At 41.7% G+C, this 13,727-nt stretch overlaps 1 protein-coding gene across 7 annotated transcripts in view; it reads right to left on the minus strand.

The window, feature by feature from the left end:
• tns1.L (tensin 1 L homeolog) overlaps positions 1-13,727 on the minus strand; it is a 207,882-nt gene that overhangs the window by 72,385 nt on the left and 121,770 nt on the right. The gene's annotated exons all lie outside the window — the stretch shown is intronic.

Consider the following 13,727-nt stretch of genomic DNA (forward strand, 5'->3'; position numbering starts at 1 on the left):
TGAACAATAATCTGGCCAATAAATAAAAACATTTAAATACTAAGATACTCAACTTAACATTGCTTAGTTATTAGTTATTAAAGTGGATTACGAAGCCAGTATATTAAAAATGTACAATTTAATACTTATATATATATATAATCTCTAAAACACTGGCCGGCCAGGAAACACAATGAATAATTTAAGAATAAATATACATAAAAACAATTATAGATTCAATCCAGGTGGATAATCACTTTTCCTGTAGAGAGAAATCAAGTAACTGTTCCGTCGTTGCGGTGTATGCTTGTAATTGGAAAACAAGAAAAAAAGTTGTGAGTTGTAGTTCAACAAGAGGGATAAGTTATTTCAATTGGGGTTGTGACCAAGATTTTTTTCCCTCCTCCTCTCCCAATATGGTGAAGCAGTGGGGTATGCAGAGTGCTTTACAGGGTAGATAAGCAGGTAGATCGAAAAATACTAAATTTTGCTCTCTACATTTAGCCATTCACCGATCTACCTGCTTATCTACTCAGTAAAGCACTCTTAGAGAAAAAGAAGAAAAATTGATCAATGCACATTCCCTGGTCCCCTGTCATATAAGTATTCTATGCAGATGCATGTATTTACAAAGACAGGGCATTTTTAGTTACAAAATTATGATCATAAGATTGATAAGCCACCATACCACGTCATGGTAAAACCCATATGGTGGTCCCTAAGAATTTACCTCTGGTCATAATACTCATATTCTAAAGCCTCCCGGCATAAGAGCATTAACTGAAATAAAGGTCCCGGGAGACCTTTATTTCAGGTAATGCTCTTATGCCGGGAGGCTACGGCCACACTGTACTGATTCTCAGCCTGCGGATTGAAAATAAGCCCCTACACTTGAGTCAGCCTGGGTGCAAGCACATGGAGTGGATATTGGCGCCAAAATGCATACTTACACCAAAACTGCTCCGCGTGCCTGCACCTGGGCCAACGTTGATTCAAACATAGGGATTGGTTCTCTGCAGGCTGAGCATCAGCCCATTGTGGCCATAAGCTGGCCATAGACGTGCAGATATACTTTCAATATCAGACTAATGATCACACAGTGCAATCTCCAGACCTGCCACTAACCATTCAGATCATAAAGTAGTAAAAGTACAGATCAGACAATGTTCTGCCCCTGACAGCAATCATACGAAAGTTATGCCGACAAAAGCTGGTGACAGTCTCCCATTGATATTGTCAGATTGGCAATACATGAACAGAAATTATCGGTAGCTGACAGAAATCTTCAAACCTGTCCGATTGACTGAACGATCGATCGCCATGGCGCTAAAAATGTTGGGACATTCCACACACGGTCAGAAAATCGTACAAAACGAAGATTCGTATGATCGAATCTTTGCGTCTATGGCCTGCATTAGCCTAATACAAATTGTTTGAATGCAATTTTGATTGACACATAGTATGGTTAAAGGAACAGCAACAAAAATGAAAGTGCTTTAAAGTAATTCAAATATTATCTACCGTTGCCCTGCACTGGTAAGGGCTAGTCCACACGGGGAGATAGCGACGCGACAGTCGCCGCGACCGGCGCAGGTGACAGTTTTGTATGGGTGCCTATGTAAAAACGCCTGTGCTAACCACACGAGGTGATGCGCTTTTCAACAGTCGCCTGAAAATGCATCGCCAGGCTTGTCGCCGCGACCGCAAACGCGTCGCTATCTCCCCGTGTGGACTAGCCCTAAAAGTTATGTGTTTCGTTTTGAAAGACTACTGCTGTGTAGCCATGGGGACAGCCATTCAAAAAGAAGAAAATTCACAGATCACTTAGTGATAGCAGAGAAGCCCTGTATTGATATACAATGGGATTCTGCAGAGTGTTATCTGCTATGTAACATGTGGCTTGAATGGCTGCCCCCATGGCTACACAGCAGCTTGTTTATATTAACTATGGTAGTCTTTTTGAAGCAAACATGTCAGTTTTATCACATGCAGGGTAATACCACATTATATTTTTATTACTTCAAAACAATTCATTTGTTGGTGTTACTGTTCCTTTAACATCCAGCCTTTTGTCTACATTCCCATCATCCTAGGGAAATACCAAGTGTACTGTTAAACACAGAAAATCCAGATCCAAACAACATGGCAGCTCCCATCCATTTCCAAAAATACATATTTTGTATGCACTATATACTAGGAAAGCACCGAATCCAGGATTCAGCCTTTTTTCAGCAGGATTCAGAGTCAGCTGAATCCTTCTGTCTGGCCGAACCGAATCCTAATTTGCATATGCAAATTAGGGGCGGGGAGGGAAGTTGCATGACTTTTTGTCACAAAACAAGGAAGTAACATTTTTTCCCCTTCCCACCCCTAATTGCATATGCAAATTAGGATTCCGTTCAGTATTCGCCTAAATCTTTCGTGAAGGATCCGAGGGTTCGGCTGAATCCACTATATACCCTCATACTGTACTATCAATAGGAAATAACATGGAAGATCCTATCCTTATGTAGATATACTGTACAAGCCACATTGACAGCCAAAACCATGTATTAACCCGTGATCATTTTTATTCTCCAAATAGTTCTTCCTAACTGTCAGGTGGCACCCTGTTTTTGTACTTTATTAAAGTGCAACCAGTTCCGCTCTTGCTCCTTGTACAGAAATACCCAGAGGCTTAGGATCTAGGGTTCTGTTTGCTTCTGCTAATTGAAATCAAGGTCATAGGGGGGAGAAGGAGGCATCGTAGTTGCCATATTTTCTGGATGTATTTCTTTGGCAATCTTCAGCTCAGCCTGTAAACTGATCTCACTAACCAGATTAGGGGGTGGCCCTCCCACCCTCTCAGCTTCAGAGCTGGGGCAGATTTGCTCTCTGGGGACTAATAGAGGATAATATTGGAACACACAATAATGTAATTCAGGTCCGGCTCTGGAGTTGGCACAGGGACAAGGAGAAGGAGAACACAGGACTGCTTTTAATCTCAGCAACTGAGCTGAAGACAGCAATGCCATGCAGGGCTGGGTAGGCTGCTTCCAGAGCTCACTTTAAATGGGGGTTCGAGAAGGGGCGCCTGCCTCAGCCCTACAGAAAAGCACCGTACAGCAGCGTGGAGACTGTCGGCCAAGATAGAGACAGTAGGACCAGATAAGGACAGAAGGGCACAGTACAAGGCCTAACTAGCCTTTGAAGTCAAATGCTGTCAGGGGATGCTGGGGAATATAGTTTGACAGCTGCTATTAGTCAGACAGCAAGTTAGGGTCCTCCAAATCTCAGATCCATAAGCACTATAGTGAACAACTGCTCGTAAGGTCTAAAGTCTGACCTCCCTGATTTTAGCTGCCAGAATTAATGAAATGGTGACCTTTGCACACCTCTTGCATGCCTGTACTGAACTACAGAATGAGCCTCTGGGCACAGCAGGGGTCCTGCCAGTAAAGTGCAGGTCACACGTACGCCAGCCCACTGTTACAGTGACAAACCATTTTGCTCCCCTTCAGAAGACCCATGTCCTGCTACAATAAAGGTGAGGTTGTCATTATCCATCCCTTAACCCCTTTTCCCTTGGGCACCCAAAACAAAGGAGATTATAATATCGGAGATGCAGGAAGCAAGGCAGGGACACTGCCCTTTAATATGTGGAATACATTTACTGAGCATCAGAGCAACATGTATAAAGGGTAACTAAACCCTCAGTTCAACATGAATAATAAGCCAGTCTATTGAGATCCCTTAACATGTTTTATTTTTTTTTTACATATGTTTTATTTGACCCATGCCTAACATGTACCTATAGTTGCATATTACATACTGCATATAAAAGTTTGAACATATTTCTGTGTTATGCTAATGAAGGTGAATTGCCCTTTAAGCTGTCAGTCTAACTTCTCCCAAGGGATCTGTTATCTTATACAGTAGAACCCCCATTTTACATCCCCTGATTTTAAGTTTTCCCGCATTTTGCATTTTTTTGTGGTCCCACCTATACATTATGCATAATAGATTTCCCTGATTTCAAATTTTCCTGGATTTTACATCATTTTTTTCTGGTCCCCTGAAAATGTAAAATGGGGGTTCTACTGTATTGTTACAATTACTTATTTGCTTATCTCAAAATTGTTACAAAATTATATTATATGCAGCTGTGGCTGTTCTGTGCTTTCTGCCAAAAGCCAATTAAGTTAAAAACATTATTTATTTTTCTGCCTGTTCAGTGCAGAGAGAATCGGGACTTTCCAGTACAAACGAGGGACTCCCTTCTAAAAATGGGACAGTTGGGAGGTATGATAATGGGGTTTCCATCTTTGTGACTCATATAAAGTGTTAATCATTTCAAGGGGCCTCGGAAATCCTCTGATCTTTTCTCTGCCTTAGACTCACTCCTTCCACTATCCCAACACACACATATTATATATACCAAGGGGCGCCTGGCAAACATTAAAACGAATACCATGTTTTTCATATTTAGTTGCAATAACAGGGTGCGGCCCTCTGGAATTCCTCCCTAGTTACACTCTGCACAATATTAATTTAACAGTAATACATAGACCCTTTTTATAAGGATTCCCTCCCTTCCACATGTTTTTATTTAAACAAATGAGAAGGAGCTGCCATACTGCGTTCATATGAGGAAGCTTACGTTAGATGTTTGGTATATACCTGCTGACCTACATTTGCCGTCAAGTGCCTGTCACAGAGGGGTCTCAGCACCAGATAGCCCAGTAGCTAGATATTGTTTTCATGATTTTTACTGATCATTACATATGACATCATACTTGTCCAGAGAAATCAGACTCATGTGCGCAGGGGTATAACGGCAACTCACCCTATATTCTAGGAAGACGTTTAATTTGTTCAGAAAAAAAATAGAAACCCAGAAACCCTCATGCCTAAGCATTCTGAATAAGTGATCTCACACCTGTATTTGTATTTATACATATGAGTGAGAGCTAATATACTGCTGACTCTTACTATGATATTCCTTATAGACCTTGTAGGAATAGAGAAAGTTAAAAGGAGAGCACGCACATGCCTTTACTGGCCAACCATGAATGAAGATATTGAGCAATTTATCAGTGGAGCCTCATGGCTGTATCTCAGTTACAGACCTCAGGGCTCTAAAACAAAACTAGAATGATGTGAAAGCAAGGGAACTATGGGAATCACCAGCACATACAAGGGAACATACACATTCCCACCTGATCTCCCCTGTGGTCCTGCCAATGGTGCCAGATGTAAACCTTTGCACTTGTGAAACAGTTAAACAGCATCACTGCAGCAGGCCCTTCTTTGTACATTCCCAGAGGCTTACAGTTTCCCAATGTTGTTTGCAATGGTAAAACACTACCATTTAAGGTCTCCTGTCCTGAAGAAATAGCCTGGGTATGCTGGCTCCTGGCCATAGACTTCCAGGGCCTGGAATGTGTTCTGGGGAACCTGGGAGCAGTTTTAGCAAGAACCAGATACTGGCTGCGCTGCGTGTTTGGGCACTAGATTGCAGCTCCCGCGACAAGCCCAGATTCCATCTCCAAACAAACAGAATTATTATCCCTACTCAGCTGCTTGTCACGATTTCTATTTATTTAGCTCAAAACATCATCATGTTTTTCCCAGAAAAGAATCCGTTCAGCCAACAGAACAACATGCTTCTTTTCCAAGAGTAGCAAAATCTGTGAGCCTCCAACTGCAGAGGTGACTGTGAATTACCCAACAAATAGAATATTCTGTCACAGTTGCACAGATCCCATTTGGCAGCACTGCCCTGCTTTATTGCTGAGATTTTAGATATCTTTATAACAGAGCAATATATTGTGGCGGAATAATTAAAAGTATTTTACATACAAGAGAACTGTAGATAAAAAGTCAGCAGTTATGAAGGTCTGAAGAGTCGCTGGTCGTGGGTTTCTGTTCATTCCTAAAAGGGAAAGGTCAACTTTTTTCTTTTTCTTTTTTACTATTACTGATTATCTTTCTGTTTGCGGCTGTTAAAGGTGAACATCCTTTGAACATTTTCCTGGTTCTGAGAAGAAACCAGTTTATTAAGATTGTAGAAGGTCGTTTGGCACCAGGCACATTCCCACAGAGCGGCACAATAGCCAGGCGGAACACACAGTGTTATTTACACATCACACCTTCTGTGCTAGTTGCATTTTAACTGAGTGTTACATAAAAGATAATAATATCAGTGGCCTTGTCAGAATGTTCCGTGAGCTTTGTAAAGTCTGACAGCCTCTGTGGCGGCACCTGAAAGATCTTACAATTTGTGTAAGAGAAGATGCCAGAATGATCGGCATGTTCTGAGATATTCATGGAATCTGCCAGTTATTGGTGCCTGGTTACAGAACTACCTGACATATGTACACTGACCACTGTGCTTAAGCCACAAACTGCATGTGTTCTGCCACCTGCCTGTGTCCAGCTAATTCTTACATGTGATATCAGGGCACACGCTACGATCACTATTTATTATTTCTCAATGGGGGCCCTGTGCAAGCAATAAACTCTCTGGTTTCTAATGTATGTATATTTTTATTTGTATAGCTCTCCTTGAAGGCAAAGTACTGTACAGCAGAACAATAAATTAGTAGAACAAACAGGGGGCCATTACAATAATAAATACAAAAATACAATTAGGGATGCACCAAATACACTATTTTGTATTCGGCTGAACCCCCGAATCCTTCGTGAAAGATTTGGCTGAATACCGAACAGAATCCTAATTTGCATATGCAAATGATTAGCATATGCAAATAAGGGGTGGGAAGGGGACTTTTTTTTTACTTCCTTGTTTTGTGACAAAAAGTCAGGCCCCTAATCTGCATATGCAAATTAGGATTAGATTCGGCCAGCCAGAAGGATTCGGCCAAATCCGAATCCTGCTGAAAAAGGCAGAATCCTGGCCAATTCCCGAACCAAATACTGGATTCGGAGTATCCCTAAATACAATACACATAAATATAAAGCACAGAGTAAGTGCTTAGTGTCAAATAACAAAGACATGGAGGTCCCTGCCCCGTACAATTTACAGTCTAAATGGGAGGGTAATTTACAGACACAAATCAGAGGGATATTATTTGCTGTAGGTTACAGTGGGTGACCCTTTTAATGAACCTAATGACCTTTCCAGGCAAACAAGGTTCCATCAGTTGTGTGTGTCTTTATTTACTATGTGTAACCTCTTCATGAGAACTATGAAGAGGGTAATGGCAGATGTAATAGATAGTTTTAAGAAAGGCTTGGATGCCTTTATAGCAAATGAAACAACGTCAAGCTCATAATACAATGCTGATCCAGTTACTGGCCCCAGTTCCAGTTGTAATTAGGAAAGAATGAGAGGCACAGTAGTTGCTGGTAGTTCTTGGCTGTCTGTAGCTGTTGGGAGCTGCGGTTTAACAAGAGGTGAAGCCACACATGTCCCTGCCTCTATTACCTGCGCCTGGATGTGTGACACTTTGCCTTTTGTTTTTTGCCAGCACAACAGAAATGCACCACAGTAACAAAGCTCAGGAGAGCAGCCAAACATACAGAACATAGCAGGGAGGATTCCCAGGCTCAGAGCAAACGTGTGATGTGGCCTTGTGTAAAGAAGAGCAAACACAGAAATCACTCCACTAGCAGCAGCACAAACACGTCTTTAAGCCTGTGCACAAAGGACTGCCATAGAACCGTGCATTCACACAGTCACAAATGCAAAATGCAACTGGGAACGGCACAATACACTGGTATGGCAAAAATGTGAATAAACTGATATAATTATACAAATATAACTACATCAAGTAAAGCTGACACTAAAAGGTCACTTCTAAGCCCAATGTCCAGATACAAGCGCCATAAATACCAGGCTCCTTTTTTCAGGAGTCAGAGCCAGCAGTGCAGGGAATATAAACATCCAGATCTGGTGTCAATATTGGTTATATTTACAAACAACAGTGAAAATGTGGAATGAATTTATGCTGGGAAGTTGTTTAGAGTTTTCGTAGATTTTCCCTTTAATTTATAAGTGGTCCTCTCCTTCATGTTATAGAGAAAACATATTATTATGTATTATAGAATAATACCCTATATGTAATACAACCTCCTGTTCTGTCCCTGCTTCTTCCCTAGTTGTGCTTTTATGTTAGGGCTCAGTTGTCCTTTATACAATGACATTGTAAAATGTAACAGTGCAGACGTATAGAACCACTAAAAAATAAGATTCCATTTTGAGCCCTGGTGTCTGCTTATGCCATTAATATAAGTTCAAAACTGTTTTGCACGATATCCTACATGGATGAATATGTTTGCAGTGGATTCTAGGAAATGTAGTATAACATCCAGCACATAAGCAGGTAAAACAGAATAAGGGCATGGATTGAGTTGATTTGCTTTTCTCCAAGGCTCCAAACAACCCTCCGGCACACATGCACACCTAGGGACGCCAAGCCAATCTGAATGCAGGAAAACTGGCAAAATACTGCACAGTCCAATCACAGATAGGAAAATATTTCTATATAAGGGCAAAGAAAGGGCCAGGTTTAAATGAACAAACATGAAAAATACCCCCCCCCCCTTTCTTTCTATGTCTTTGGTCTTGGAAAAAAGCATCTGCTTATTCAGAGGTATGGCACGCTTCTGGCAAGGCAGGAATGCATTTGCTGAGGCCAAGACTTAAAGGAACAGTAACACCAAAAAATGAAAGGATTTTAAAGGAAAGCCAATATAATGTATTGGTGCCCTGTACTGGCAAAACTGGTTTGTTTACTTCACAAAATCAACTGAAGTCTATATAAACAAGCTGCTGGGTAGCCACGGGGGCAGCCATTCAAGCGCAGAATACACTGAAGATAAAAGATATATTCTGAAGAATATCTGTATTCTGCTGTCTATACCTTTTCTCCTTTTTTAGCTTTGAATGGCTGCCCCCATGCCTACACTGCAGCTTGATTATATAAACTATAGTAGAGTTTCTGAATCCAACCCATCAGTTTTACCAGTAAACTTTAGGACAGTTTAATTTTTGGTGTTACTGTTCCTTTAACCCTTCCACTCACACAACATCATCCACAGAGAGCAGGGGCCTGACCATTCTGAAATGAATCACTGCATTAGAACAATCAAAATGTGATTCTAAGCAACTTTCCAATATACACTGACATTTTATTTAGGGCTTTATGCAGTTTGCTCCTCATTAGAGCTTAAATAGGTCCACACTGAGTGATTCAGTTGAGCTTGTCTCCCTCAGCCCTATACAAATGCATACCTCCCAACTATCCCATTTTGAGCGAGACAGCTCAACCCGCAGTCCCGGATTGTTACTGAAATGTCCCGACTTTCTCTTTGATCTCCTGCACTGAACAGCCAGAAAAAGATACAAAGTTTCTAACTTCATTGGCTTTTGGCAGAGAGTCCAGAAAAGATACTTAGATAATTTTGATTTTAAGATTAGGAGGTCTATTGGGGAAAGTGATTTGCATCTTAAAGGGCAAGTCACCTTCATTAGCAAAACCTTAATAACAGATAAAAAACTTTCATAACCTGCCAAATTTTGTAAAATGCACATGTTAATCAAGGGATGGGGCCACAAAAATGGTCGTGGTCAAAGAAATTTTGCCATGCTCTGCTCGGCAAATAATTTCGTCCCTCTCTCTGTTTCCAAAATGTTGGGAGGTATGCAAATGTAACACATTAGTTGTATGCAATACAATATGGTATAATGTTCTTTTAAGTCTACTCCCGGGTGGCTACCCACTAGCAACCGTAGGGAGAGTGACTGTTGACCTATTCCTGGGTCCTACCATGAGTGTAATTTCAGGTGTAGTCATTAATAGTAGTCCTTTCAATGGGAGCTTTAACCAAAGACTATCAAGTAGTAGTAGAGCTGGAATCTGTAGGACAACAACAGCAGCAATAGAGCCATAGACTAACCAGAAAAAAATGTCTAAATGTCTCTATACTCACTGACCAGAAAATACATCTATGCCAGGAACACAGAAAAAAGAAAAATCGCAATTTATACACGATAATTGAATTGTATGAGCGCTTGCTGTACTTTGACTCCTCATTAATCTGTCTCCTTCCTGACTCTCTCCTTCCTCTGCCGCCACAACTGTCAAGTTTCCTCTACATAAAGTACATATACTTATTGTACACAACTCTCATTGCATACATTTTGTAGCTAAAAAAGACCTCTCTGCATATTATATATACACACTTTGTATATAAAATTGTCTGGGTGCTTATAATTTACATTAGCGGGTACATTATCCCTTGAGTAACATGAGTGATACTCAGAGTTCCCTGTATAGCTCAGTCTCTAGCCTTGTGACTTCATATGGTCACAGAACCCCTCAGAGACTTTTAATATACATATACTTTACAGCAGGGGGTACATTATCCCTTAATACATATGTAATACTCATAGTTCCCTGTATAACCCAGTCTGCAGCCTTGCGCCTTTATATTGTCGCAGAACCCCTCAGTGACTTCTAATATCCTTATAATTTACAGTAGGCGTACATTATACCTTATAATACATGAGTGATACATTATCTCTTGAGTAACATGAGTGATACTCAGAGTTCCCTGTATAACTCAGCCTATAACCTTGTGCCTTTATATGGTCACAGAACCCCTCAGTGACTTTTAATATACATATAATTTACAGCAGGGGACACATTATCCCTTAATACACATGTGATACAAGAGTTCCCTGTATAATTCAGCCGGCAGTCTTGCACCTTTACATGGTCACAGAAGCCCTCAGTGACTTCTAATATCTTTATAATTTACAGTAGGGGGTTCATTTTCCTTTATATTGTTTTTAGTGAGAAAGTAAATAATGATAATTCTGTAGGGAAGTGACACTTGCCAAACACATGCCATTTTTGGTTTCAGGTTGCAGAGCATCAAAAAAGCACATAATTCAATAAAACACAAAACAGAAAAACTGCAAAGTTGCATAGCTTACAAACATACTTTTAAATTGGGGCCCCAGCTTTCCTACCTTACCTGGAGCCCCTTCTTTAGTAACTCCCAGCCTAGTCAGCAGGGGCCCACTTTACCTGACCTCTCCCACTCCCCACCCAACCCTGTTCTGTTTACATTCCTCTAAAGTCACTCTGAATACCAACTGCCTAACACTAAGAGCTGCCCAGGAATGTGTGAGGGGGGTGAGTACTCGGCTGCCAGAGGCACCTCAGAGGCTTAGGCACAAGGGCAGGAGAAGGGAGGATGCACTGTAACCAGCGAGGCACGTTTTTCCATGTTTGAAGACACTAAACAGCCGTGTTGGGATTAATCCCCAGGGCTTTTCTTCTGATATAAAATATGACAGAGTAAAGCTGTAATTTTGTCAGCAGATTTATATGGCAGTGCTGGCGCAGGGCCACAGATACTGTACCTTTTAGCGTATTTCACTGAATTGTGATCATTTACACCAAACTGAAGGAGAAATAACAATAATATTGTGCAAAGCTGTGAGGTCACATGAAAGATACAATTAACCTGACTTTGCTGCCAATGTTTTAAGCCCATTGGGTTGTGCTTGAACTGTGTCATAAAAGTGGAAATGACAGGTGGAGCAAAGACACCAGTACAGAAAGTGCCACTGCTACTCATGACCACCAACGCCTAATGCCTAATCACTTCCACTGTTAGATCCAAATGAGGTTTGGGGGCAAAATGGTGTTTTTATATTGTAAAATTGTACATTTTAGGACTGAGATTCACCTTGTATGTGCTCTGATAGCTGGATAGCCTTGTAGTCAATGGCATAGGCACATCAGCCTAATGGAAAATGCATCTGGACATGCAATATTAGAAGAAAAGAGGTTCCACCTAAATATTCGGAAGGGATTTTTTACAGTGAGAGCTGTGAAGATGTGGAATTCTCTTCCTGAATCAGTTGTACAGGCTGATACATTAGATAGTTTTAAAAAGGGGTTGGATAGCTTTTTAGCAAGTGAAGGAATACAGGGTTATGGGAAATAGCTCATAGTACAAGTTGATCCAGGGACTAGTCTCATTGCCATTTTGGAGTCAGGAAGGAATTTTCCCCCCTCTGAGGCAAATTGGTGAGGCTTCAGGTGGGTTTTTTGCCTTCCTCTGGATCAACTGGCAGTTAGGCAGGTTAAAAAATGGTTGAACTTGATGGACCTAACTTACTATGTTACTATGTAATATTGCAGCTGAAGCGCTAGTGATCTGTATATATACATTTATACATACAGGTGGGAGTTGCCCTTGGAAATGCCCCCCACCACCAAAGAAAATGGAAGCCGCTCCCTGGAACACAGCAGTTTTGGCAGACGGACTTTGTTTTGCAATCACATGGTTTTGTTTTTGAGAGGACGCCCTGTCTTTCTCCCCAAAACATCTCCCAATTGCACAGGAACATCGCAAGCATTGTGTTCCCTGCGCCGCTGATTGATCCAAGGAAGGAAAGGGAGGAGCGCTAATCAGCCGTGCGCACTGTTTACAAGCAGAGTGCCAGCACTGGAATAGCCCTGGATTCTGACAATGGGAGAGGTGGAGACGTCTCATGTAATGTGGAACTGTCAGGTACAGGACTGGGAAAAATCTGAAAATTTATGCTGGGTAAACAGAAATTCACTCCAACAAGAGGATAGTTGCACCCATTTGGTCACCCACAAACTGGTCCAAATAGGTAATGCTTTTCTCAGCCAATGGACTTTCAAGTAAATATTGTCCCTCCCACTGGCTATTATTCTACCCTTAGCTGGTACAGTAAATGGCTACAATACCCTTAATAAGCATTGTTTTATGGAATCTCTCTGTTCAGACAATGAGCAAACTTAGGAAACTGTTCCTGCATAATTGTGCTTAATACAGGGGAATATCTATGCTGCCATAGCTTTATGGCATCTCTCTGTTCAGGCTATGAGTAGACAAAGAGGGTTGATGCTAGGGAATAGTTAATTTATACAGTGGAATACCTATGCACAGGCTATGAACAAAGCACATGTATTATAATGCCATATGAGACCCTTCATACATGACTTCACACTCCCTGGTTGCTACTGGTGATTCTTGGACTAAATGGGGCTATGGGGGATATAAGATCTTATGGCCAAAGACATTGTTATGATCTGATCATTGGCCCAATCAAGCAGCCTGATTTTGTCAAACCCCTGGCAAAGTCCCTAAACAAACATATCTTTCAGGCATCCTTTCAACCAGGGCTGGAACCAGGCCAGGACTGGCAATCTGTGGGTTCTGGCAAATGCCAGAGGGGCTGCTGTATGGTTCCATAGAAAGTTACCATAGAGTGGTCTGGTTGGGGGCTCTTTGGGCATCTGCGTACTTGGAATGGCAGGGCCTATTTTGACTCCCAGTCCAGGCGTGGCTGGAACTAGGGGTAGGCAGAAGAGGCACGTGCCTAGGGCGCAAAGCTTGGAGGGCGCCAGGCAAGTACCTCACATGCAGCCTACCCCTAGTCTAGCAAGTATTACTTCAGTGAAAACTGGGTGCGCTCTTTGAAATCAAATTGCTTTGCGCACGACCGCACTCGCCTGCGCTCGTGTGTCCGCGGTTGCGCACGCGCGTACTTGCTTGCGGAGGGGGCTGAAGTGGCTGGCCAGGTTGCCTACAGCGCCCGGCTGGCCTGGCCCGGCACTGCCTTCAACCATTGCTGCATATCATGTATTTAAATGGGAATTATAACTAAGGCCATTTTTTAAAAACATACAAAGATGCATAAGTGGAAGAAACTCCCTAATTTATAGGGGATTATAATGAAGGGAAAGGCAAGC

Source organism: Xenopus laevis, chromosome 9_10L (genome assembly GCF_017654675.1).
Source record: "Xenopus laevis strain J_2021 chromosome 9_10L, Xenopus_laevis_v10.1, whole genome shotgun sequence".
Lineage (NCBI taxonomy): Eukaryota > Metazoa > Chordata > Amphibia > Anura > Pipidae > Xenopus > Xenopus laevis.